General features: G+C 51.0%; 1 protein-coding gene across 3 annotated transcripts in view; it reads right to left on the bottom strand.

Annotated features, from left to right (window-relative positions):
• Window positions 1-22,239, bottom strand: part of BMPR1B (bone morphogenetic protein receptor type 1B) — a 294,174-nt gene that overhangs the window by 85,315 nt on the left and 186,620 nt on the right. Inside the window, exon 1 of one of the 3 annotated variants that reach the window (XM_064148358.1) lies at window positions 21,341-21,605. The exons of the other annotated variants lie outside the window; for them this stretch is intronic. The gene's annotated coding sequence lies outside the window, so the exon portion shown is untranslated. Of the gene's footprint in view, window positions 1-21,340; window positions 21,606-22,239 lie in introns of those variants that run through there. 3 annotated transcript variants of the gene reach the window in all.

Raw genomic sequence — 22,239 nt, 5'->3', positions numbered from 1 at the left:
CCCAGCAGTTTATTCTCCTTGTGCTGTTATAGTTAAACTATAAGAAGGACAATTTCATTTTGCCCTGACTTTCCAAAACTCCTTCTTGCAGTGAGTTTATTCTACCGGGGTGAGGGGAGGGATCCCCCCCTAACCCGGGACACATCTCAGTGATGAACCAAAGGAGCTGAGCCTGTGGTGCAGATCAGTGAGTGCCTCCTTGCTAAAACCCAGGCTGCTCATCCTTCTTTATTAGGACATATAACAGACATAGATGGCCAAGAACCAGACTGGCCTGTTCTTGTTCAAGAATAAGCTCTTCACCCAAACAAAGTATTAATGTGTCACTCTGTGTGATAAATCCATGACTCGCTGCACAAAGAAGTGGAGCTGAATGGCTTTGGCCTTGTCTCCAGCTAATTTATTTTAGGTCTATATATAACAAGTTCTTCTGACAGTGAATTGTGTAACGTCTCCCAGACAAGAAACGGCACACTCTGTTAGCTGCAGAGAGACAGGTGGACCAGCTGAAACTTCCACTTAGTGCTTTCCTGGCTGCCTGCCATGGGTTGAATGGGGGTAATTATGGGAGGGGCAAAAAAAAGAAAAAGAGAAAAAAAAAAAAGAGAAAGGAAAAGGAAAAGGAAAAGGAAAAGAGAAAGAGAAAGGAAAAGAGAAAGGAAAAGAGAAAGAAAAAGAAAAAGAGAAGGAAAAAGAAGAAGAAAAAAGAAAAAGAAAAAGAAGAAGAAAAAAGAAAAAGGAAAAGGAAAAGGAAAAGGAAAAGGAAAAGGAAAAGGAAAAGAAAAAGAAAAAGAAAAAGAAAAAGAAAAAGAAAAAGAAAAAGAAAAAGAAAAAGAAAAAGAAAAAGAAAAAGAAAAAGAAAAAGAAAAAGAAAAAGAAAAAGAAAAAGAAAAAGAAAAAGAAAAAGAAAAAGAAAAGGAAAAAGGAAAAAGGAAAAGAAAAAGAAAAAGAAAAGAAAAAGAAAAAGAAAAAGGAAAAACGAGAAACGAAAAGGGAAAGAGGAAGAGAGAAAGAGGAAGGGGAAGGGGAAGGGGAAGGGGAAGGGGAAGGGGAAGGGGAAGGGGAAGGGGAAGGGGAAGGGGAAGGGGAAGGGGAAGGGGAAGGGGAAGAGGAAGAAAAAAAAGGGCACATGACTTTAATAAGCTTCAATATGTTGAGATACTGGAAAGTGTCCAGAGAATGGCAACGAAGCTGGTGAGAGGCCTGGAACACAATCCCTATGAGGAGAGGCTGAGGGAGCTGGGGGTGTGCAGCCTGCAGAAGAGGAGGCTCAGGGCAGAGCTCATTGCTGTCTGCAGCTCCCTGAAGGGAGGCTGTAGCCAGGTGGGGTTGGGCTCTTGTGCCAGGCAAGCAGCAAGAGAAGAAGGGGACACAGTCTCAAGTTGTGCCAGGGGAGGTCTAGGCTGGATGTTAGGAGGAAGTTCCTGGCAGAGAGAGTGATTGGCATTGGAATGGGCTGCCCAGGGAGGTGGTGGAGTGGCTGTGCCTGGAGGTGTTGAAGCCAAGTCTGGCTGGGGCACTTAGTGCCATGGTCTGGTTGCTTGGCCAGGGCTGGGTGCTAGGTTGGGCTGGCTGAGCTTGGAGCTCTCTTCCAACCTGGCTGATTGAGTCTATGACTAGGGATGGCTGTCTGGTAGAAACAGAGCTTTGCAAGGAGTTGCTCTGGGTCCAGCCCCTCGCTGCGAGGAACAAATGCATTGTTTCAGATGTCAACCACGTATTGTTGGGGCCTTTGGAAAGCTTAGCAAGAACACTGACGAGTGGAATTAGGGCTGACAGGAAGCAGCCACAGTGCTGACTTCTCTCCAGGTGCTGTGAGACAGCAGTCTCCCTCTGCACCAGTGAGAGACTACTGCCCCGAGCACAGCAGGGATGTGGCAGCGGCAAAGAGCAGCCACCCTTGCTGCCAGGGTTCTGTGGCAGCCCCTCCAAGCAGACTCCTCTGCTGCAGGGCCAGTGGGTAACACAGTGTTCTCTCCCTGCTGCTGAGGACTGATGCTTGCCAGACAAATGAAAACCAATCTCATCACATAGTTCATAGAATCACTAAATTATAGAATCACAGACTCAAGCAGGTTGGAAGAGAGCTCCAAGCTCAGCCACTCCAACCTAGCACCCAGCCCTGGCCAAGCAACCAGACCATGGCACTAAGTGCCTCAGCCAGGCTTGGCTTCAACACCTCCAGCCACAGCCACTCCACCACCTCCCTGGGCAGCCCATTCCAATGCCAATCACTCTCTCTGACAACAACTTCCTCCTAACATCCAGCCTAGACCTACCCTGGCACAACTTCACACTGTGTCCCCTTCTTCTGTTGCTGGGTGCCTGGCAGCAGAGCCCAACCCCACCTGGCTACAGCCTCCCTGCAGGGAGTTATAGCCAGCAATGAGCTCTGCCCTGAGCCTCCTCTGCTGCAGGCTGCACACCCCCAGCTCCCTCAGTCTCTCCTCACAGGGCTCTGCTCCAGGACTTCTGGGCAGTTTCTTTGTCTGGGAGGCAGTCTGGATTCCTGTACTAATTCTCCTTTGCACATAACTGTAAATACCTGGCACTGGACTGTGCATACATGCTGGTGAATTTTGCTTTGCTGTAAATAGAGCTTCAGCTTACTTGTCTGAGCTGGGCTGGTAAATTTCAGTAGTGGAGGGGGGGAAAGTTCTTAACCCACCTCAGTGGCTCACCAATTTAATCTGAGACAGCAATTACCATAAAAGGTGATAATCTGTCTGTCCTGCATAAGAAATGTGTGACTGTCCTGCAGAAGAAAGACAAACAAGCCCCATTCATGTCGATAAAGATGTGCAGGGTGAGCACCAGGAGGATGGAGCCAGGCTCTGCTGGGTGATGCCAGCGACAAGACAAGAAGTGGAAGCTGAGGCATAGCAAGTTCCATGGAAACAGAAGCAGGGATTTTCTCACTGTGAGGGTGACAGAACACTGGAAGAGGCTGCCCAGGAGGGTCGTAGAGTCCCTGGAGGTATTCAAAGCCCACCTGGATGCATTCCTATGTGATCTGTTCTAGGTGATCCTGCTCTGCCAGGGGGGGTTGGACTGGATGAGCTTTGGAGGTCCCTTCCAGCCCCTGGCATTCTGTGATTCCATGAAGCCTTCTCTTCAGGACTGGGGATCTGCTTTGAGAATGGGCAGTATTGCTCCCAGAACACAAGCTAGTGAGAATAAAAGCCCAGGAATGCACAACAAGCACTCTCACACATGTGAAAACTATTAATTATCTGGAAAGATTAAAAGGAGAAGGTTTGTTTAGTCTAGAGACAAGGTACATGCATTAACAGCTCTGAACTAAGTGAAAGGTCTCTGCAAAGAGAAGTGAAAATGTACTCTTGCTTTGTGTGCACTTGCACGAGATGGGGAATAAAAGCTCTAAGTTTGAGATCTCAGGCACTCAGCAGACCAAATTTTCTCCAACAGTCTAAAAATGGAAAAGAACTGCTTACAGAGGCACACTAATTCACAGAATCAAGCAGGTTGGAAGAGAGCTCCAAGCTCAGCCAGTCCAACCTAGCACCCAGCCCTGGCCAAGCAACCAGACCATGGCACTAAGTGCCCCAGCCAGGCTTGGCTTCAACACCTCCAGGCACAGCCACTCCACCACCTCCCTGGGCAGCCCATTCCAATGCCAATCACTCTCTCTGAAAACTTCCCAACAACATCCAGCTTAGACCTCCCCTGCCACAACTTCACACTGTGTCCCCTTCTTCTCTTGCTGCTTGCCTGGCACAAGAGCCCAACCCCACCTGGCTACAGCCTCCCTTCAGGTAGTTGTAGAGAGCAATGAGCTCTGCCCTGAGCCTCCTCTGCTGCAGGCTGCACACCCTCAGCTCCCTCAGCCTCCCCTCACAGGGCTCTGCTCCAGGTCCCTCCTCAGCCTTGCTGCCCTTCTCCAAACACCTTCCAGCACCTCAACATCTCTCTGCAATTGAGGAGCCCACAACTGGACACAGCATTCCAGGGGTGACCTGAGCAGTGCTGAGCACAGGGGCAGAAGAACCTCCCTTGTCCTGCTGCCCACACTGCTCATTCTAGGATTCTAGGATGTCTCCTCAGGATGTTCAGGGAAAGAGACTCCAAGATTGTTGACCTGATGTTGATTGGACAGGGCTGGGTTGTAGGTTGGAGTGGATGAGCTGGAGGTCTGTTCCATCTGGCTGATCCTAGGATTCTAGGATGTCTCCTCAGGATGTTCAGGTAAAGAGACACCAAATGCTCACAACACTGCAGAAACATCTTCAATTTCTTTACATTCTGTGTCCAGTGAGTTTCAGGGGAAAGTCAGAGAGAGGCAGCCCTGGATGTAGCACAGGAGTGCAGCACACTGTGAGCATGCAGCGCTCAGCCTCGGGAAGCAGGCACAGGTGTTTGAAGGAATGCTCTGCATCAAACCTGCCTTTTGATTATTGGAGCTTTGGACAGCTTCTGAAAAGACAGCCCTGACAAGGGCACTGCACTCTGTTTAGAGAACTTAATCCTCGTTCTCCCAGCTGCTGACAGGAAAAGGCTTTGTTTTGCTTAAGGAACAAAAATTCCTTTCTTAGAAGCAAGGGGTGGAAGTGCTGGAGGAGAGCAAACGCCCTCCTGCAACGGCAGAGCTAAAGCATCCAACAGCTGCCTGTTAGCAGCAGCAGAAACAGAGGGGTTTTTTTCCATTCTACAGCATAAATCAAAGTGAAAAATCTCTGCCAGGTGGTGTCAGGCATCACAGGCATAAAAAAGCCACCCAAGTAACAACCTGATCCTGTGAGATCCCCAGCTCCTCCCTCTCGCAGTGCAAAGGGTGCTATGGATGTGAGCAGAAGGGCTCTGCAGTGAGACCTTGACTGCCTGGACAGATGGGCAGAGTCCAAGGGGATGGCTTCAATAGCTCCAAGTGCAGGGTGCTGCACTTTGGCCACAGCAACCCCATGCAGAGATACAGGCTGGGGTCAGAGTGGCTGAGAGCAGCCAGACAAAGAGGGATCTGGGGGTGCTGATTGATACCCACCTGAACATGAGCCAGCAGTGTGCCCAGGTGGCCAAGAGAGCCAGTGGCATCCTGGCCTGCATCAGGAATGGTGTGGCCAGCAGGAGCAGGGAGGTCATTCTGCCCCTGTACTCTGCACTGCTTAGACCACACCTTGAGTGCTGTGTTCAGTTCTGGGCCCCCCAGTTTAGGAGGGACATTGAGATGCTTGAGCGTGTCCAGAGAAGGGCAGCGAGGCTGGGGAGAGGCCTTGAGCACAGCCCTACGAGGAGAGGCTGAGGGAGCTGGGATTGGTTAGCCTGGAGAAGAGGAGGCTCAGGGCAGACCTTATTGCTGTCTGCAACTACCTGAGGGGAGGTTGTGGCCAGGAGGAGGTTGCTCTCTTCTCTCAGGTGGCCAGCACCAGAACAAGAGGACACAGCCTCAGGCTGTGCCAGGGGAGATTTAGGCTGGAGGTGAGGAGAAAGTTTTTCCCTGAGAGAGTCATTGGACACTGGAATGGGCTGCCCGGGGAGGTGGTGGAGTCGCCGTCCCTGGAGCTGTTCAAGGCAGGACTGGACGTGGCACTTGGTGCCATGGTCTGGCCTTGAGCTCTGTGCTAAAGGGTTGGACTTGATGATCAGTGAGGTCTCTTCCAACCTTGGTGACACTGTGATACCATGAGAACTGTTTGAAACGTCCCCACCAAGAGGCAAACCCACAGCTCATTTAAACTGAAATCCAGATCTCAGATGCACACAGTGCCATAAGCTCTTCTGCTAGTTTGGGGCTAAGTGGAGTATTTTAATGAGAGAGAAATTAGGTTATAGGCTGGGAAAAGGAAACAACGGTGATGGCTGCTGCGCTCCTAGGCTTGCTGAGATGGATAAAGACAAAGACACAAACAGAGAAAACAGAGCAGGAGACTCAGTGTGTGTCTCTTGTCTTAGCTGGTGCCCTGGGCTTGTGTGTAACTAATCCTTCTGCTTTCTACCTCCCCTTGCCGATGCTCCAAACTCAGCTTGCACTTAAGGCAAACTCTGGGGTAAGGTAGAGGGGTGGGGAGAAGGTGGCAGGGTGGTTGGGAGCCCCTCCTGGGGACTCTGCTTTCTGGCAGGGCTGCTGTCTTTCTCCATTACCTTTAACTTGTCTATTCCTGCCTATAGCTGTATAGATTTGTAATATATTGTCAACATCTGCTTGTATCTTGTGCTAAGCTGTGAATACAAAGCTTCATTCCTTAACTCCCAGCTGGCTGAGTCTAGTCTGGGTGATTGCAGACTGGACATGAGGAGGAAGTTCTTCACCGTGAGAGCAGTGAGAGCCTGGAAAGGGTTACCCAGGGAGGTGGTTGAGGTCTGGAGGCCTGGAAGTGTTTAAGGCCAGGCTGGACGAGGCTCTGGGCAGCCTGGTCTAGCATAGGTTGATTCTATGATTCTATATCTCTACAGTTCTTGTGATGAGGCCAAAACATAGCACTCTAGAATTGTCAGGGCTGGAAGGGACCACAAGGATTATGTAGCACCAACCCCCCTGCCATGGGCAGGGACACCCTACCCTACAGCAGGCTGCCCACAGCCTCATCCAGCCTGGCCTTAAACACCTCCAACCACCTCCTTGGGCAACCCTTGCCAGCCTCTCACCACTCTCATGCTCAACAACTTCCTCCTCACCTCCAGTCTCAATCTCCCCACCTCCAGCTTTGGTAAGGTCCTCTTTTGAGTTACTACCAAGACAATAATTCAACAGGCACAAGGATTTTGGAGAGAGGAAAATAAAAAGGAGGAGCTTGTGGGTGATTGGTTTTCTCATCAAATGGTTGTAGTGGTGAGGGTAATGGTTGGTTTTCTTGCTGCTTGTAATTCATTTTCCCCCTATCCTATCATAAAGCCATAGAATACACTGAGTTGGAAGGGACCTCTGGAGGTCAGCAAGTCTAACTCCCCTGCAGTAAGCAGGGGCAGACCCAAATAGACCAAGTCCACACACTAGAAGAAACAGGATGCTGATAAACACTGAAAATGTGAAAGTCATTGATGCTGTGAAACAGTAAGAAGAAGTTTCTCATTTTAAGACAGCAGTTTCAGAAGCAGAGATTTCTATACATACTTCATCAATATACAACAATATAACAAAAGAGCAACACTTTTAGTTAGCTCTGGGAAATCCCTTCTGTCACCAGACCTCTGCTAAACCTAACCACAGCACCAAAGCTCTCTGCTAAACCTAGCCACAGAGCCAAAGCTCTCTGCTAAACCTAACCACAGCACCAAAGCTCTCTGCTAAACCTAACCACAGAGCCAAAGCTCTCTGCTAAACCTAACCACAGAGTCAAAGCCCTCTGTTAAACCTCACCACAGGACCAAAGTTCTCTGCTAAACCTAACCACAGAGCCAAAGCTCTCTGCTAAACCTAACCACAGAGCCAAAGCTCTCTGCTAAACCTAACCACAGAGCCAAAGCTCTCTGTTGAACCTCACCACAGGACCAAAGCTCTCTGCTAAACCTAACCACAGAGCCAAAGCTCTCTGCTAAACCTAACCACAGAGTCAAAGCTCTCTGCTAAATGTCACCACAGGACCAAAGCTCTCTGCTAAACCTAACCACAGAGTCAAAGCTCTCTGCTAAACCTAACCACAGAGTCAAAGCTCTCTGCTAAATGTCACCACAGGACCAAAGCTCTCTGCTAAACCTAACCACAGAGCCAAAGCTCTCTGTTAAACCTCACCACAGGACCAAAGCTCTCTGCTAAACCTAACCACAGAGCCAAAACTCTCTGTCAAACCTCACCACAGGAACAAAGCTCTCTCTTAAACGTCACCACAGGGCCAAAGCTGCACAGCCCCAACTCTCTCAGCCTGTGCTCACAGCAGAGCTGCTGCAGCCCTCTCAGCATCTTGGTGGCCTCCTCCGGACTGGCTCCAACACTTCCATGTCCTTCTTGTGCTGGGGGCTCCAGAACTGCCCCCAGGAGTGCAGGTGGGGTGTGGGGAGAGCAGAGCCAAGGGGCAGAATCCCCTCCCTTGCCCTGTGCCCACACTGCTCTTGCTGCAGCCCAGCACAGGGTTGTGTCTGGGCTGCACTCACACTGCAGGCTCCTGTTGAGCTTTGCATCAGCCCAGACCCCCAGGGCCTGTTCCTCAGAGCTGCTCTCAGCCATTCCCCACCCAGCCTGGAGTTGTGCTTGGGATTGTGCCCACCCAGGTGCAGGACCTTACACTTGGCCTTGTTGAATGTCCTGAGGCTGGCCTGGACACAGCTCTGCAGCCTGCCCAGGTCCCTCTGCATGGATCCCTGCCCTCTGGCAAGTCAACTGTGCCACACAGCTTGGTGCCAGCTGCACACTTGCTGAGGCTGCACTGATTCCCCTGTCTATGTCACTGCCAAAGGTGTCAAGCAGCACTGGTCCCAGCACTGAGCACTGAGGGAGCCACTTGGCACTGGTCTCCAGGTGGACATTGTGCCCCTGATCCCCACTCTGTGTGTGCCACCATCCAGCCAGTTCCTTACCCAGCAGTGCTCCACCCAGCCAGTCTGTGTGCTTCCAGTTTGGTGCCCAGGGTGTCCTGTGGGACAGAGCCAAATGCCTCACTCAGGGCCAGGTAGACGATGTCAGTTGCCCTTCCCCTGCCCTTGATGATTTCCCTTTACAACTCCAGATGCAGCAGTTGCAGTGTTCTGCTCTCCTCCCTCTGCCCGCTCAAGCCCAGCCGCCCTGCGCGCCCCGGCGCGGGTATCTCCGGCATCGCTTCAGCATCCCGCAGAGGAACCCGCTACAAACAACGTGTTCCAGAGACAGAATGTATTCTCCCCCGTTGCTTTTTACATCAGCCAGGCCCTCTGTTTCTCTCTGCTGCCTAAACCTCCATACAAATTCTTTGTCAGGAAAGGAAAGAGCTAACACTGAGCAGATTCTGCCACCGGGTTCTTGGCGGGGGCACGCTCGCTCGACGCACAGACATGTACTCAAGAGGCAGGTCTGGCAGCCCCTGCTTAGGGCTCAGAGAAACATGGTTACTAAGGTTAGACTGCTACATAAACCACTGCCCAGGCACTTTATCTGCTTCCACAACTCAGCAGCATTTCATTTGGTGTGTTTAGGAGACTCACTTTGCCCTCCTTTGGCGGTACTATTGTGTTATTAAACAAAACATGTACATGACTCAAGCTGATGCTCACAGAGATATAAAGGGTGTAGGGATTTTTAACCCTGAACCAAGAATCACAGAATCTACCAGGTTGGGAGAGACCTCCAAGATCGTCCAATCCAATTTATCACCTAGCCCTGTCCAATCAACCAGTCCATGGCACTGAATCATAGAATCTACCAGGCTGGAAGAGACCTCCAAGCTCATCCAGTCCAATCTATCACCTGCCCCTATCCAATCAACCAGACCATGGCACTGAATCATAGAATCTACCAGGTTGGAAGAGACCTCCAAGCTCATCCAGTCCAATCTATCACCTGCCCCTATCCAATCAACCAGACCATGGCATTGAATCATAGAATCTACCAGGCTGGAAGAGACCTCCAAGCTCATCCAGTCCAATCTATCACCTAGCCCTGTCCAATCAACCAGACCATGGCACTGAATCATAGAATCTACCAGGCTGGAAGAGACCTCCAAGCTCATCCAGTCCAACCTATCACCTACCCCTATCCAATCAACCAGATCATGGCACTGAATCATAGAAAAGAAAGAAAGGGGGGGGGGGGGAAAGGGGGAAAAAAAGAAGGAAAATGGAAAGAAAAAGAAAGAAGAAAAAAAAGAAGAAAGAAGAAAAAAAGAATGAAGAAGAAAATGAAGAAAGAAAGAAAGAAAGAAAGAAAGAAAGAAAGAAAGAAAGAAAGAAAGAAAGAAAGAAAGAAAGAAAGAAAGAAAGAAAGAAAGAAAGAAAGAAAGAAAGAAAGAAGGAAAAAAGGAAAACAAAGAATAAAGAAGAAAAGAAGAATTAAGAAATAAGAAAAAAATGAAGAAGAAATAAGAAAAAAGAAGAAGAAATAAGAAAATTAAGAAATAAGAAAGAAAAAAGAAAGAAGAAAAAAAGAAGAATGAAGAAAGAAGGAAAATAGAAGAGGAAAGAAGAAAGAGGAAAAAAGAATGAAGAAGGAATGAAGAAGAAAAAGAAATAAGAAAAAGGGAAAATTTAAAAGAATGAAAATTTTAAAAAGAAGAAGAAAAAAGAAAAAAGAAAGAGGAATGAAGAAAGAAGAAAGAAGGGAAACAGATGAGGAAAGAAGAAAGAGGAAAAAAGAATGAAGAAGAAAAAGAATGAAGAAGACATAAGAAAGAAGAAATAATGAAGAAAAAAATAAAAAAGGGGAAAGGGAAAGAAGGAAAATAGAATAAAGAAGAAGAAAGAAGAAAGGAAAGAAGGAAAACAGAAGAATGAAGAAGAATGAAGACAGAAGAAAAATAAGAATAAATAAGGAAGAAAAAAGAATGCAGAAAGAAGAAAAAAGGGAAAAGGGAAAGAAGGAAAATAGAAGAAAGAAGAAAGAAGAAGAAAGAGTGAGGAAAGAAGAAAAAAAGGAAAAGGGAAAGAAGGAAAATAGAAGAAAGAAGAAAGAAGAAGAAAGAGTGAGGAAAGAAGAAAAAAGGAAAAGGGAAAGAAGGAAAATAGAAGAAAGAAGAAGAAAGAGTGAGGAAAGAAGAAAAAGGAAAAGGGAAAGAAGGAAAACAGAAGAAAGAAGAATGAAGAAAGAAGGAAGAAAAAGGAAAAAAAGAAGAAAGGAAAAAGAGAAAGAAGGAAAAGAAGAAAGAAGGAGAAAGAAAGAAAGAAAAGAAAAATGGGGGGGAAAAGAAAAAAGGAAGAAGAAAATAAAAGAAAAAGGGAAGAAAAAAGAAAAAAAAAGGAAGAAAAAAGAAAAAGGAGAAAGGAAAAAAATAAGAAAGAAGAAAATATGTAGGAAAGAAGAAGAAGAAGAAGAAGAAGAAGAAGAAGAAGAAGAAGAAGAAGAAGAAGAAGAAGAAGAAGAAGAAGAAGAAGAAGAAGAAGAAGAAGAAGAAGAAGAAGAAGAAGAAGAAGAAATAAAAAAGGAAAAAATAAAAAGAAGAAAACAGAAAAACAAAAACTATAAACCCAAGAAAATAAAGAAAAGAAGAAAATAAAAGGAAAAATCAAAAGAAAAAAAGACAGGAAAAAAAAAAGGTGAAGGAAGAAAACAGGAACAGAAGAGAAAGGTTACTCCTTTCCCACCTCAAGCCCCCATCTTCTCCTGGCTTAGGCTGAAGGCAGCACCTAAGTGAAGCCCAGAGGAAAGCAAGCCCATTTGTTTCTGAAGCTGCCACTTGTGCTGAGCTTCCCACGGCTACTGCAGAGTCCCCAGCACGTTCTGTGGTTGGCAAGGCACAGAGCTTTGCTAGAAAGCCCCAGCAAATCGAAGCCAGCTGCCCAAGCACAGCCCCAGCTGCCTTTGCTACACTAAACTGAGCCTCAGAAAGAGAGGAAATATTCACAGCAGTGACATTTGCAGGACGCCTGTCAGCAAAGCCTGCAAAACACTCCTGCAGATGAAGCCAGGACACCACATTCTTCACTCAGCTGGGGTAGGTTAGATGGCAGTGGTGGCATTCCATGGAGCTCCCGAGGTGCTTATGCTCCCTGCAGACTGCTTTAACTTTCATTCAAACCAGACCATAGAATCACAGAATCAAGCAGGTTGCAAGAGACCTCCAAGCTCAGCCAGGCCAACCTAGCACCAAGACCTGGCCAAGCAACCAGACCATAGAATCAAGCAGGTTGCAAGAGACCTCCAAACTCAGCCAGGCCAACCTAGCACCAAGACCTGGCCAAGCAATCAGACCATAGAATCATAGAATCAAGCAGATTGCAAGAGGGCTCCAAGCTCAGCCAGTCCAACCTAGCACCCAGCCCTGGCCAAGCAACCAGACCATGGCACTAAGTGCCCCAGCCAGGCTTGGCTTCAACACCTCCAGGCACAGCCACTCCACCACCTCCCTGGGCAGCCCATTCCAATGCCAATCACTCTCTCTGACAACAACTTCCTAACAACATCCAGCCTAGACCTCCCCTGGCACAACTTCACACTGTGTCCCCTTCTGTTGCTGGGTGCCTGGCAGCAGAGCCCAACCCCACCTGGCTACAGCCTCCCTGCAGGGAGCTGCAGACAGCAATGAGCTCTGCCCTGAGCCTCCTCTTCTCCAGGCTAGATCTCCCCCTGGCACAACCTGAGGCTGTGTCCCCTTGTTCTGTTGCTGCTTGCCTGGCAGCAGAGCCCAACCCCAGCTGGCTACAGCCTCCCTTCAGGCAGTTGCAGACTCACCCCAGAAAGAACAAGCACAGACACTGCCTCAGCTGCTGGTGTACCAAGCACTGGCATGCAGCACACTCCAATGAAACAGGATTGCTCTCACAGCAGACCCTTGCCCACCAGATGTGGAGCATTTCAAAGGCTGAGCAAAGCCCAACCATAGAATTGGGTGGTAGGACTCCATGGTGCTGTGACAGAATTCTATGGTAGAAGTCCAATCAGGCACAGCTCTCTGTGTGCTGCTGCAACACATCAAACCTCCCCAGTGCATGTTTAAGGGAATGCTACTGGATATGGAAGCAAATTAAGATAGGCCTGGACTCTACTGCTGAGACCTCACCTGGAGCACTGTGTGCAGCTCTGGGCACTCAGTGCAAGAGAGAGTTGAAGGGCTGGACAGGGGCCAGAGGAGAGCAATGAGACTGGGGAAGGGGCTGGAGGGGAAGGTTGCTGAGGAGAGGCTGAGGGAGCTGGGGGTGTGCAGCCTGCAGCAGAGGAGACTCAGAGGGGCCTTAGCACACTCTGCAACTACCTGAAGGGAAGCTGTAGTAAGGTGGGGGTCAGGCTCTGCTCCCAGGCAACTTGTGACAGGATGAGAGGGCATGGCCTGAAGCTGAGCTGGGGGTGTGCAGCCTGGAGGAAAGGAGACTCAGCAGATCACCTCCCACCAGTACATGTTGGGAGGTGATCTACTGGAGAGCAGCCCTGTGGAGAGGGAGCTGGGAGTGCTGGTGGATGAGCAGCAGTAGACATGGCACAGCAGTGTCAGTGGCACACTGGCCAAGGAGGATCCGGGGGGGCATTCAGAAGAGGTCAGCAGACCCAGGGAGGTTCTCCTCCACCTCTACTCTGCCCTAGCGAGGCCCCATCTGGAATACTACAGCCAATTCTGGGCTCCCCAGTTCAAGAGGGACAGGGATCTACTGGAGAAAGACCAACACAGGGCTACAAGGATAATGAAGGGACTGCTGAGGAGGAAATATGAAACAGGCACAGGGAAAGTGCTGGAGAGAAGTTGTCTGTTGTCTTTTAAGGTGAATCACAGAATCATAGAATCAACCACGTTGGAAGAGACCTCCAAGATCAGCCAGTCCAACCTATCCCCCAGCCCTATCCAGTCAACCAGACCATGGCACTAAGTGCCTCATCCAGTCTTTTCTTGAAGACCTCAAGGGATGGTGCCTCCCCCACCTCCCTGGGCAGCCCATTCCAATGCCAATCACTCTCTCTGCCAACAACTTCCTAACACCTCCAGGGATGGGGCCTCAACCACCTCCCTGGGCAACCCATGCCAGCCTCTCACCACTCTCATGCTCAACAACTTCCTCCTCACCTCCAGACTGAATCTCCCCACGTCCAGACTGAATCTCCTCACCTCCAGACTGAATCTCCCCACCTCCAGACTGAATCTCCTCACCTCCAGCTTTGCTCCATTCCCCTTAGTCATAGAATTATGGAATCAGTCAGGGTTGGAAGGGACCACAAGGATCATCCGTCTTGTAGAGTAGGGTTATAGGTTGGACTTGGTGATCCTGAGGGGCTTTTACAACCTGGATCTTTCTATGATCTCCTTCCCTGGAGCTTTTCAAGGCCCGTCTGGATGTGATCCTCTGTGATCTGTGCTAGATTGTGTGGTCCTGCTCCAGCAGAGGGTCGGACTGGGAGGTGGTGGTGGAGGCACCATCCCTGGGGGTCTTCAAGAAAAGCCTGGATGAGGCACTTAGTACCATGGTCTAGTTGATTGGATAAGGCTGGGTGCTAGGTTGGACTGGCTGATCTTGGAGGTCTCTTCCAACCTGGTTGATTCTATGATTCTATGATTCTATGATTCTATGATCTCCTTAGGTCCCTTCCAAGCACTACTATCCTGTGATCCTGTGAAATACTCCACTTTCCAGTAAAGAAATCTGGAACAAAAGGCACTCGAAACTCACACAAGCGACCAGTCTGTCAAACTGCAGAGCAAGTCAGGCCTTCAACACAGGACCTTTGTCAAGACCAGGCAGCTGTGGACCTGACAGTGTGTGGGATGAATTCCAGTTGAGAGAAATCAAATGCAAATGATGCTTCACGTGTCCTGCGCTGAACTTCACCTGCTAGGAAAATGAGCGAGGGAGGGAAGAAAAAAGACCTTACTAGTCCTGTCTTCCCTCCAGGTATGACACTGAAGAGATCAGACTTCAAGCCTCTGAGATGCTCCCCACAAGCTGCTTTTCTTGCTGATTGACAGTGAGAGACTGCTAGCTGGGGACAGCAGAGAATAGCTGCAGTACAAACCAGAGGTATGTGTTTAACAGCTGGGGCCATACTTCCCCTGCCTTCTGCCATATGGGAGCCAGGATCACCTTACACTTACAAGATGAATGCTGCACAACTACACCACACAGCCACCTCTGCAGGAAGGAAGCCCATAGGTTACCTATTCTCATGTTTCCCAGAGCATCCTTTAGCTTTTAACAAGCCAAACAACTTCAGACCCTACCTCCTAATCCTTCCCCCAGACCCATCCCTCCTTTTTTAATTCTCTGGGTGTTAAAAAGCAGCAAGGAGCAGCCCCAACCCTGGAGGTGTTTAGGGCCAGGCTGGCTGAGGCTGTGGCCAGCCTGATCTAGGGCAGGGTGTCCCTGCCCATAGCACGGGGGTTGGAATTGGATGATCCATCCTTGTGGTCCCTTCCAACCCTGACTGATTCTATGATTTAAAGTGGGTTTTGCAGATGTCTTTATGCAGGAGTTGCTCCATCAGCAATCAGTGTAGTTCTCTCCAACTGGAGGATGATCCTTATGGTCCCTTCCAACCCTGACTGATTCCATAATTCCAAGGGGAATGGAGCAAAGCTGGAGGTGGGGAGAGTCAGTCTGGAGGTGAGGAGGAAGTTGTTGAGCATGAGAGTGGTGAGAGGCTGGCATGGGGTGCCCAGGGAGGTGGTTGAGGCCCCATGGCTGGAGATGTTTCAGGCCAGGCTGGCTGAGGCTGTGTGCAGCCTGCTCTAGGGTAGGGTGTCCCTGGGCATGGCAGGGGGGTTGGAACTGGCTGCTCCTTGTGCTCCCTTCCAACTCTGGCTGATTCTATGACTGTAAATTAGGAGAGGTGGGAAGTGGAGGCCTGGCACATTGCCAGACAACAAGCAGACCAGCAGGTGGACAGGGATTCTTTTGCATTAAACTAAAGCACAGCACTGCTTGCTAAACCCCTTGAGCAGAGAGCTGCATGACAAGTAATTATACCAAAGAGGTTCTGGTACCTCGGGTTTTTGTACTCACCAGATGGCAATAATAATTCACCACTGCATCTACTCAAAGTCCCTGCAGCTTTGGACCTGTGAAATACACAGGCTGATGTGTTGCTCTACAGCTTGAGGCTGAAGAATACCAATGGAGAGCACCACAGGCATAAGCATTACACTCCTCAAAGATACAACTGGCTCCTGCCCAGCTTTTTCATCCTCCCCTCCCCACATTACTCACAAGTGGTGTGTTCTCCTGAGACCCCACCTGCACTCCTGTGTGCAGTTCTGGAGCCCCCAGCACAAGGAAGAGATGGAAGTGTTGGAGCCAGTGCAGAGGAGGCCACCAAGATGCTGAGAGGGCTGCAGCAGCTCTGCTCTGAGGACAGGCTATGAAAGTTGGGGCTCTGCAGCCTGGAGAAGAGAAAGCTTGGAGGAGACCTTGGAGTGGCCTTCCAGTGTCTGAAGGGGGCTACAGGAAGGCTGGGGAGGGACTACTGACAAGGTCTGGTAATGAGAGGATGAGGAGGAATGGGTTTGAACTGGCAGAGGGGAGATTGAAACTGGATGTTAGGAAGAAGTTGTTTGCAGTGAGGGTGGTGAGACACTGGCACAGGTTGCCCAGGGAGGTTGTGGAGCACAGAAGCACCCAAAGTGATCTTTGATCACGTTGGGTGCTTCTGTGCTCCACAACCTCCCTGGATGTGTTCAAGGCCAGGTTGGATGAGGCCTTGAGTGACCTGTTCTAGTGGGAGGTGTCCCTGCCTATGGATAAACTTTGAGGTCCTTCCCAACCTAAACCATCCTATGATTGTGCATGAGGTCTGGGGGTCAAGAGGGAGGGGACAGGCTACTCTCAGTTGTGCCTTGGCACAGGACATGGGTCAATGGGTATAAACTGCAGCACAGCAAGTTCCACCTCAACGTGAGGAAGAACTTCTTGACTGCAAGGGTCATACAGCCCTGCCACAGGCTGCCCAGAGAGGTTGTGGAGTCTCCTTCTCTGGAGCCTTTCCAGCCCTGTCTGGATGTGCTCCTGTGTGACTTGTGCTAGATTCTATGATCCTGCTCTGGCAGAGGGGTTGGACTGAATGATCTCTGGAGACAGCTCCCAAGCCCTAGCATCCTGCAGGGCTGTGATCTGTGAAGAGTGCAAAGGAACTGCAGTACAGGGCAAGTATTGAAAAGCTTTAAGAAGTTGGGAGCAATGAGCAGGAGAAGCTGGTGTGCTATTCAGCTGGCATAACACAACACAGGGCTGGTACAACACAATGCATGCACCCAGGCAAGGCACCAAGATGGGAACACTCAGGCCTGAGTTCTGCATTTGGAGGAGTACACAGAGAGACTGAAAAATGCACAGCAGAGATGAGCAAGAGCAACTGGAAACACTCAAGATCACATAAAGTGAAATGGGCTTGAATGGGAGCAGAGAAGATCAGAGTGTGCTTAAGGCTGATTCTTCTATAGGGGCCAGCAAGGAAGTGTTGGAACAAATTATCTGGAAACCTGTGGTCTTACCAGAGAATCATAGAAACAAGCAGTTTGGAAGAGACCTCCAAGCTCAGCCAGGCCAACCTAGCACCCAGCCCTGCCCAATCAACCAGACCACGGCACTAAGTGCCTCACCCAGTCCAACGCAGCACCCAGCCCTGGCCAAGCAACCAGACCGTGGCACTAAGTGCCCCAGCCAGGCTTGGCTTCAACACCTCCAGGCACAGCAACTCCACCACCTCCCTGGGCAGCCCATTCCAATGCCAATCACTCTCTCTGACAACAACTTCCTAACAATATCCAGCCTAGACCTACCCTGACACAACTTCACACTATGTCCCCTTCTTCTCTTGCTGCTTGCCTGGCAGTAGAGCCCAACCCCACCTGGCTACAGCCTCCCTGCAGGGAGCTGCAGACAGCAATGAGCTCTGCCCTGAGCCTCCTCTGCTGCAGGCTGCACACCCCCAGCTCCCTCAGCCTCTCCTCACAGGGCTCTGCTCCAGGCCCCTCACCAGCTTCATTGCCCTTCTCTGGACACCTCCCAGTACCTCAACATCTCTCTTGAATTGAGGAGCCCAGAACTGGACACACTTTCGTTGACTAGGTTTTGGTGTGGAGGAAACAAAAAGTGAAGAGACCTAACTTAAACCCAGCAACCTCTGCTTTTTCTTTGTTTGCAGCTTAAATCAGATACAAATCCAATCTCTCTGGGTGATTTAGGTTTAGCCTTCCACAGTTTGTTTTTCTTTAACAGCCTATGGAACCCTCAGCATACGTGGTTTCTGTGAAGAGCTTGCCCCCAATATCCAGCCTATCCCCAACCAAACCCATTTATCACAGTATCACAGTATCATCAAGGTTGGAAGAGACCTCACAGATCATCAAGTCCAACCCTTTAGCACAGAGCTCAAGGCCAGACCATGGCACCAAGTGCCACGTCCAATCCTGCCTTGAACAGCTCCAGGGACGGCGACTCCACCACCTCCCCGGGCAGCCCATTCCAGTGTCCAATGACTCTCTCAGGGAAGAACTTTCTCCTCACCTCCAGCCTAAATCTCCCCTGGCACAGCCTGAGGCTGTGTCCTCTTGTTCTGGTGCTGGCCACCTGAGAGAAGAGAGCAACCTCCTCCTGGCCACAACCTCCCCTCAGGTAGTTGCAGACAGCAATAAGGTCTGCCCTGAGCCTCCTCTTCTCCAGGCTAACCAATCCCAGCTCCCTCAGCCTCTCCTCGTAGGGCTGTGCTCAAGGCCTCTCCCCAGCCTCGTCGCCCTTCTCTGGACACGCTCAAGCATCTCAATGTCCCTCCTAAACTGGGGGGCCCAGAACTGAACACAGCACTCAAGGTGTGGTCTGACCAGTGCAGAGTACAGGGGCAGAATGACCTCCCTGCTCCTGCTGGCCACACCATTCCTGATGCAGGCCAGGATGCCACTGGCTCTCTTGGCCACCTGGGCACACTGCTGGCTCATGTTCAGGTGGGTATCAATCAGCACCCCCAGATCCCTCTCTGTCTGGCTGCTCTCAGCCACTCCAACCCCAGCCTGTATCTCTGCATGGGGTTGCTGTGGCCAAAGTGCAGCACCAGCACTTGGAGCTACTGAACACCATCCCCTTGGACTCTGCCCATCTGTCCAGATTCTATAATTCTTCAGCAGCACAGTGCACAGCTTTGCTAGGCTATCCCCCCACCCCCCAAGGATTTAGCTCCTAAAGTACTCCCTTTTCAACTGCTATCACTTTGTCCTTAATTGCTGAAAGATTTGGGGACAGGTTCCATGCAGTGTTCAGGATTTTGGAGGAGGACATGGAACTGGTGAGACCTGTGGGAATCTGCACAGGCACTTCCTGGCAAAGATTTCCCAGCACAAGAGTCTTACCCTCTGAGCTGTGCCAGCCAAACAAAAACCACACAGTCCTCAGAAGGGGGGTGGAGGGAGGGAAAGCTCATGCTGAACAAGTCACTAGTTATATTTCCTTAAGAAGTTTGTACAGGTGCTCAAAAATCAAGGGAAGATTTGGCTGCCAGCTGCTGGGAAGCTGGGAATGTATTTCAAATGCAAACTGTGACAGCATGAGCAGCAGGGTTCAAATTCTGCTCCTGTGGAATCTCCTGCTGGCACTTGTAGTGGCACTGCTGGTAGGACACTGTATCTGAAGATCCTGCCTTTCAGCAGGACTTCTGCATGTTAACCTTTGTGCCAGAGAGAGAAAAACTGTGGTCTCTTCTGGGCAAGAGAAGTTTTCTGTGTACTGCATCTAGTTCTGGAGCCACCATTACAAGAAGGATGTGGAGGTGCTGGAGTGTGTCCAGAGCAGGGCCAGGAGGATGCTGAGAGGCTGCAGCAGCTCTGCTGTGAGCACAGCCTGAAAGAGTTGGGGCTGTGCAGGCTGGAGCAGAGGAGGCTCCCAGGGGACCTTTCAGTATGTGAAGGGGCCTACAAAAAAGCTGGGGAGGGACTTTTGAAGCTGTCAGGGAGTGCCAGGAGTGGGGGGAATGGAGCAAAGCTGGAGGTGGGGAGAGTGAGGCTGGATGTGAGGAGGAAGTTGTTGGTGATGAGAGTGGTGAGAGGCTGGCATGGGTTGCCCAGGGAGGTGGATGAGGCCCCATGGCTGGAGGTGTTTAAGGCCAGGCTGGATGAGGCTGTGGGCAGCCTGCTCTAGGGTAGGGTGTCCCTGCCCATGGCAAGGGGGTTGGAACTGGCTGCTCCTTGTGGTCCCTTCCCACCCTGACTGATTCTATGATTCTACATCTTCCATCAACCTACTGCATTTCTGTTGCAGACCTGCCCCATGCCCTTGCTGATGCTCCTAACCCAGAACTGGAGGTCACCCAGCACACCAAGATTCTCAGTGTCTTTAGGAGAACATGATTTTGGCACGGATAACACTGAGTATAAGCTGAGAACAGCCCTGTTTTGCAAGGGATCACAAGCACACAGGAGTGTAAAGGCATTTACCTCTCACAACACTGAAAGGCAGCAGAGAAACCAGTAAAGCTCCACTTCAGCAGCAGAGGGTGCTGGCAGAGGCTCCCCACACAAATACCCATGGCTGGTCTGTCAGGCGTGGCTGCAGCTCATCCATAGTGGACACCTAACCCAAGTTACCACTCTGGAAGAACACTACCAGTGCCTAGTTTCAAACTGGGCTTTCCTGCTGACACCTCTGCCTCACACACAGCTTCTGCAGGATCTGCTCACCCTGCACAGCCTGCTGGCACCTCTGCCTCACACACAGCTTCTGCAGGATCTGCTCACCCTGCACAGCCTGCTGGCACCTCTGCCTCACACACAGCTTCTGCAAGGTCTGCTCACCCTGCACAGCCTGCTGGCACCTCTGCCTCACACACAGCTTCTGCAGGATCTGCTCACCCTGCACAGCCTGCTGGCACCTCTGCCTCACACACAGCTTCTGCAGGATCTGCTCACCCTGCACAGCCTGCTGGCACCTCTGCCTCACACACAGCTTCTGCAGGATCTGCTCACCCTGCACAGCCTGCCGACACCTCTGCCTCACACACAGCTTCTGCAAGGTCTGCTCACCCTGCACAGCCTGCTGACACCTCTGCCTCACACACAGCTTCTGCAAGGTCTGCTCACCCTGCACAGCCTGCTGACACCTCTGCCTCACACACAGCTTCTGCAGGATCTGCTCAAACGTTAGACATGCAAACTCAGTTCCAGCAGTCCAAGCAGCAAAGGAATAACCAAGGACCACAAGCTCGAACCTGAACTGCATACACAATTACAACTGGTAGGGACCCCTGCAGCCCAGCTGCTGCTCTGAATCCCCTCCTGCAGCCACCACGCTCCCCTCTCGCACGGCTAGCTGTTCCCATGGACTTCCCACCGCGAGAAAGCTTGCAGCCTACACGGACTACACCGACCCTCAGCTTTGTAAAGTCTTATTAGGAAGCCGGAGTGAAGTCATCTCAAGCATCAGAACAACTCAAGGCTTTACGCTGAAGGGCTGTAAATGAGACCACGGAAAGTTTATCTGCTGAGATAACGGAACCAGCTCATTTATGGGGACAAAGAAAAACCTTCCTTGCTGTGCCTACTTTCTCCCCCCCCCCGCCTTTTCAGATGTGATACTCGTATTTCAAGCTAGCTGCTTCACGATGAAAACAACCAAGTCAAAAACTATCAAGAGCAGTTCGATCAATCATTGACCACTCACAAAAAAAACCCTAAGCTTGCCCCATCCCTTCAGCTTAACAGAGAAATGTCTCTTCCAGAACAGTAACTTTACAGTCAGGACAGGAGCGAAGCACACCACTGCAAGCACATCTACTAACAGCCCAGCGAATGCCACCTTATTTACTGCACCCCGAGCTCGTTTCCAGATGCCATCATCAGAAGCCTTTCAAACCCGTTAATACACATACCTGACTTCCAGCCTCAGCACTCTGACTGCCGGCAATCAATAACGCTGCCCTACTGCAACCTCTGCTTACTGCTAATTAGTGTCCCCGTTTCTCATGAGGTCCTTTTCTTCTTCTTCTTCTTCTCGATGGGTAAATAGGTCATTTTCGCCTAGAATTGGCATGATGCCTTCCTGTTAGATCTGCCCCATGAACAAGTTCGGTCTTCCTACAAAGCCAGCACGCAGTGACTCTGAGTCCGCGGGTACCACCAAGAGCCCCGCGCTGCTGAAGGGGTTAGCGGACCGAAGTTACACCACGCCTGAGCCCCAGGCGCTCCAGATCTCCGGAGTGGTCTTAGTTCAACGCAACTGCTTTAGAAAGCTGCTCCTGCGGGCGGTGCAGAGGTTCCAAGCGGCGGTATCGAAATGCGTAGCCCCGGGAGCCGCGGTCGGTCCGTCCGTCCCCCCCTCCCCGCTCCGGCTGTCTCTGCGAGCCCCACGCCTCGGCAGCCGCCGCCGCCGCCGCAGCAGCCACACGCACGCACCGTCCCCGAGCAGCCCCACGGGACCGAACGGACAGTCCTGAGCCAAAAACCTTCCCCGCTCGGCCCGGCCACCTTCCCCAAGCCCGCTGCCCGCCCCCTTCCTCCTGCTCTCACCTCGGGCGTGCAGCCAGAGCAGCGCCAGCAGGGCCAGGCGCCGCGGGCAGCGCCGCTCCTCCCGCCGGCCCATGGCAGCGCCCGCGGCCCCGGCCGCCTCCGTCAGGCGGCGGTAGGGAGTGGGGCGGGCGGCAAGGCGCCGGGCTGCCACCCCCGGGGCTGGGCAACGAAAGGGTAGCTGGGGCGGCGGGAGCGTGGGGACTGCTCGGCTCTGCCTGCCCCGGCGAGGGAGCCAGAGCCGTCCCGTCAGACGGCCGCAGGC

This window comes from Pogoniulus pusillus, chromosome 9 (assembly GCF_015220805.1).
Source record: "Pogoniulus pusillus isolate bPogPus1 chromosome 9, bPogPus1.pri, whole genome shotgun sequence".
Classification (NCBI taxonomy): domain Eukaryota; kingdom Metazoa; phylum Chordata; class Aves; order Piciformes; family Lybiidae; genus Pogoniulus; species Pogoniulus pusillus.
Note: the sequence above shows the minus strand (reverse complement) of the source record. Positions and strands in the feature narration are given on the sequence as shown.